Raw genomic sequence first — 5,336 nt, 5'->3', positions numbered from 1 at the left:
TTACATACTAACAATTCCTTCCTAATATCTTCATTTTTCACATGATCCTGCCATCTGTTCATTCCCTAAACTTTCTTAAAGCTCTCAGATCGGTGATATTTAAACTTTCATTTGTTTTCTTGAATACTTGTTTAGAGTTTAGTTAATTTCTCTCTTATTCCGTGTAAATCTTGCTTCACGTATACCAGCTTTGCTTCTTATGTTATGTATTCGCATAATTAATTTGCTATCCTTGTTCAAATATTGTGCCTAAATAGTTTTTTGTATGGGCACAAGAAAAGAGAGGGGGGAAAAAAATGGTTCCGCCCGGGATCGAACCGGGGACCTTTTGCGTGTAAAGCAAACGTGATGACCGCTACACCACGGAACCATATAGTTACTTTACATATAAATTTTCTTAACATAGAAGGAGAGGGTTACATTTTGGCAGAGATTTGAGTTACCCACCGGATCAGTAAAATGTCATCAAGTTCTTCCACTATATAAACTGTCATTGACATTTTGGATGCATAAAAACTAAACTACAACCTCTATAGTTGACAAATATTATGCACAGAACTACAACTAATCATAGCATAAAGCAATTAATGTACAAGTGGTTATACAGCTTAATGAAAAAGTTTACAATATGCTTTTCTTTCGCTTATGTATATTTATTTTATCGTGTATATGTGTGTTTTATGCTTTTTTTTTTTTTAAATTTATGGTGGGTCCTTTATTTCTATGATTTGCAGTTGTTCTTCGAATTCTGAGATGAGACCCACTTGCCGCCATTGGTGTTTTGTTATTTTGTTTCTGTTTATGGTATCTGTGATTGTTTCTTTTAATATGTTGTTTATTTTCTTGAGTATGTCTGGTCCTGTTTCCCCTTCCGTAAATTTTGTCGCATCTGTATGTCCAAATCGAGTACATGGTTGTTATAATGATGATTGCTTTAGTTGTGTTAATGTTACCTTCGTTTAACCAGTATAATGTGTGTTCTGTTAAGGGTTCTTTGTGTTTTAGGAATGTTTGAACCGTGTTCCATATTTGGGAGGTGTGAGGGCAGTACATCATTAAATGGTAAAGTGTTTCTGGTTGGGGACAAAAATGACATCTGGTGTGGCCTTGAAGAGGGATCCCTTTCGCTGTGCACCATATTTTGGTGGGCAAACAAGCGTGGTGTACTTTGTAGTAGAATGTTTTTAATTTTGGGTTTATGGGCAGATTGAAAGCTTTTTTAAGTGCCTTTGATAGTCTTAGTGTCCCTCTTTCAATCTCCCGGTGTTGTGGTGGTGGCATAACTGTACGCGTGAGTTTGATGTGTGCTGCTTTAGGTCTCATCTTCAAGAATTCGTTTATTCCTATGTATTTGTTAATAAAGTTGTAACCTTCCGCAATCTCGTGGAACATTCTCGGTGTTTTGCCACTCGAATGCGGAATGGAACATATTACTTTGTCGGGCATTATCTTCTGCATATAATATATTATATATGCGCTCCACGCTTTTTTTTCTGTATAAGCTCTCTCTATGATTTTTGCTCTCGCACTTATTTTAGGTGTACGTTTATTAATCCGAGTCCTCCCGCCTGAGTGTCATGGAATATTGTGGATATTCTGATGGGTTCGTATTTGGAGCCCCAGATGAACTTTGCGCACTCTCTGTGTATTCTGTTTACTGCTTGACCGTTGTAGTTGGTATTGTTCATGAGGTACCATATCTTAGACAGTAAGTATTGATTGCATATTTTAGCTTTACTTGTTAGTGATAGTTGTCTGTGTCTCATCTGTGTAAATTTTCTTGGTTATTTTTGTATGTGCAAGCTCCCACTGTGTGTTGTGTTGGATTTGTTCCCCTATGACGATCCCCTGAAGTGGTAGGTGTTTGTTTATTTTTATGTCGTTCGGCATAGTAGGCCTGTTTACCCACCTACCGAGGAACATCGCATGGCACTTGTGAAGGTTTACTTTGAGTGCTGACGCTTTTTCAAATTTTTTGAGTATGTTGTATGCGAGCGTGAAGGACTCGGCTGTAGTTACGGTTAGGGTTACATCATCGGCATAAGCGAGCACTTTTGTTTTTCTTTCACCTCCTATGTGAGTGCCCGCTATGACAGGATGCTTCGATATTTCTCGTATCACCGGCTCTAAGGCGAGACCAAAGAGGATCATAGAGAGACTGTCTCCTTGTCTGACCGAGCATTTAATTTTGACCGGTGCAGACAGTTTCTTGTTTATGATTAGGCGAGACTCTGCTGTGGTGTAAATATTTGAAATCAGATTCTGAAATTTTTTCCCAAAACCTGCAGCTTTGATGACTTCATGCAGGTAATGATGACTCACTGAGTCAAAGGCCTTTTCAATGTCGAGACCTGCCAGTAGACCTGGTTGTTGTGTTGCCTGGTAGTGCTCATATATACATCGAATTTGAAGGATATTGTCTTCTATTTTGCGGCCTTTTATTCCGCAGATTTGGGATTTGGATATGATCTGGTTTATGTGTCTCTGCACTCTTTCGGAAATAATTTTAGTTAAAATTTTTTGGTCTGTATTGAGGAGTATGATTCCTCTCCATTGTGTCTCTACGTTGTTTGCTGTGTCTTTCTCTTTGGGAATTAATGTTATGTAGCCGAGGTTGAACTGTTCTGGGATGCTCTCCGAATGGTGTATTTCGGATAGCATTTTCACAAATAGTGTCTCAAACAGGGGGTAGTACGCTTTGTAAAACTCCGCGGTGAGGCCGTCGGGTCCTCGGGATTTGTGTAATGATTGCATTCTGTTGGCGTGATTGGTGAGTCTATGTGTTCTGCCTCCTTGTCTGTGAGTCTTGGTAGTTGTGTCAAGAAGTTTTGTGTTTCTGTTTCGTCGTTTTCTTTTTCAGAGAATGTATTCGTGTATTGTGAGTGGAAGAATCGGAGGAGATTTGCATCTCCCTCGATTTCTAACTCCTCGTGTTTTATTTTATTAAATTGTGCTTTCTGCTTTTTTTGCTCTTCAAAGAGCCACGCAGCTTTGGTCCTTCCTTCATCTTGTTCCATTGTTTTTATTTTAGCGCGAACCCAGGCCCCTTCAGCCTCTTTTATTTCAATTTGTTTTAGTTTTGCTCTGAGTGCAGTAATGGCTATTTTATTTTCTGGAAGTGTTCTGTCTGTGTTGTATTTCTGTTAGTTCTTTAATTATGTTTATTTTTTCTTTGTTTGCGTTGTATTTTTTTTGTTTCCCTATCTTTATGGCGGCTTTTTTTACTTGTTTTTTAAATTTGTTCCATGCCTCCGTTACAAACCCTGCCTGCTTAACTTTCTTAAATTTCATTCCTTACTTTATACAGTTGGTGTTATACGAAACAAATCGAGATTATGTCTTCAGGACTCTTTAACTAAACTGACTAATAAATAAAAACGTGGAAAACATGCTTTCACAATTAATTTAGAACCCGGGTAGTAACGTATCTACTCTTCAACCAAATAAGTAGCCAAAATCGTCAATATTTTTGGCACACTCATGATCATGAGAAAGAAGTAATAATCCTTTTGATCAACCACGACGCTTTCCTCCATAAATATGTTTCAATAATTTTTAAATTTAGAAAAGGGGTGTCCAGAAGTTAGTATTGTTAGTGACATAGTTCCAAAGGAGCACGGTGTACATATAAAGCAAGGACTCGAATGAGCAGAAAAGAAAGAAAAAAAGAAAATGTGGTACTTCCTTCTCAAAGGTATTCGCAAATGTTGTGGCCTTCCTGTTCGATAACAGTAGTACTCATTTGTGTTTGTTTTAGTTTGAGTTACAGTAACTAAATCGCTTTTAAAATTCATTAAGACAGCATTATCATTTAGCAATTGCAGCTTTATCTTCTTTCAGGTCAAGAGTTATAATAGTGACTTGTAATGAAGAATTGTGACGATTCTTATTACAAGCATCATTAGAGACCAAATTCAACCCGCTTAATTCTAGTTTCGAGTTGAATATTATTCTTTAAGCGCTTTTTATTCGCCAATGGTATTCAACCTTACTTCCACTGCAGAATGCGAAGGGTTAATAAAGTTGGCCAAGTAATATAAGATGTTACGTGGCTAACTTCATTGTTTTAATTGTCAAGATTCCTCTCGCTTTGAAATTCAAACAACTGCAAAACAACAAGACTGCATTTTATTAAAAAAAACAATGACTGTTAAGGGTCCGCTTCTAAACTGCGGCATATATCTTTTCTCCCTACTTTGCTCACATCTTTTACGTGCGAGATGCTTATTAATATACAAATAAATAATAATAAATCTTTTAATGCGTTTAATTGTTGTTGTTCGCTGTATTTGGTGAAGACGGAGAGTTGTAGAGTAGATGACCTCCCTCGATGAGCCTTTGGACTCCTTGGAGGTGTCAAGTAATAATAATAATAATAATAATAATAATTCCCCAAGGGAGTAGACAAAGCTCTTTTATTCCTAACATCTTTTTGGAAATTTGGGAATAGTTGATCTTCCACGTTACCCGTCACTGAAAACTGAGCAAATGCCTAACGATGATTTTAGAAGCATCGGGGAAGGAGTACAGAAGATAATTGCCCCATCTCGTGATCCTAAACTCTAATAATCACATACTGTTGTCGGGAACAGTATGGGTTATATTTTTGATTTTATCTGGGATGCATGGTTAAGACTAACATTTTCTCCTAGGCTGGAAAGAGCTGCGTTCGAGTCCCATCTTAGATTATCTTAACCTTCACAACGGCTTTAAAACAAGGTAAGCGAGCTACTCACAGAAAGGTGGCAGGGTTTTTTCGTCCCACAAAAGAAGCAAACAGACCAGAGAAACACGGGTAATTAGAGACATAACAAACTGGTCTGATAGCCTGATTTGCTTAGGTCACAGTTCAAAACAATCTAATTCAATTCAAGCTCATAATCTTTTAAATGTATTTCTAAAATATAGTTCTAAAAAATGTTGCAAATCTACAGTACTTTACTACTGTGTGATTTTTTAGTGAGATTTTTTTTACATAATTCAAAACACACTATAAACCAAATATGAAATTGTTATTATTATTTTTAAAGCCACTTCATTCTTCTAGTAAACAAGATGATGGTTTTACAGTAGATGATGAAGTTCATCTACCATCTAAAATGGCACTTGATTGCAATCCATATTTGTGCAATTTTGTCTGGTTATCAAAAGGTTTATGAAATGAGAAAGCAGAATGCCGAATAGGAATTAAAAAACATTCTAACGCCTATTATTTCCCAAAGCGAGTAGACGAGAGCATTTTAGCCCAGACTTTTATAAACTGTATGCAGCCAGTCTGCACCCTTAGCCTCCGTGCAGCCCATTCAAAGATATCAATTATTTCATATGCCTTTGAG

The 5,336-nt window shown here is 37.0% G+C and overlaps 1 non-coding gene across 1 annotated transcript; it reads right to left on the bottom strand.

The window, feature by feature from the left end:
* Window positions 1-297: 297 nt before the first annotated feature.
* Window positions 298-370, bottom strand: TRNAV-UAC (transfer RNA valine (anticodon UAC)). The gene has a single exon. It is a non-coding gene; the product is annotated as a tRNA-Val (tRNA).
* Between the last annotated feature and the right edge of the window lie 4,966 nt (window positions 371-5,336).

This window comes from Typopeltis vanoorti, chromosome 11 (assembly GCF_054136105.1).
Source record: "Typopeltis vanoorti isolate ZY-2024b chromosome 11, IOZ_Tvanoo_1.0, whole genome shotgun sequence".
NCBI classification, from domain to species: Eukaryota; Metazoa; Arthropoda; class Arachnida; order Uropygi; family Thelyphonidae; genus Typopeltis; species Typopeltis vanoorti.
This window is presented reverse-complemented; position numbering and strand designations above follow the sequence as displayed.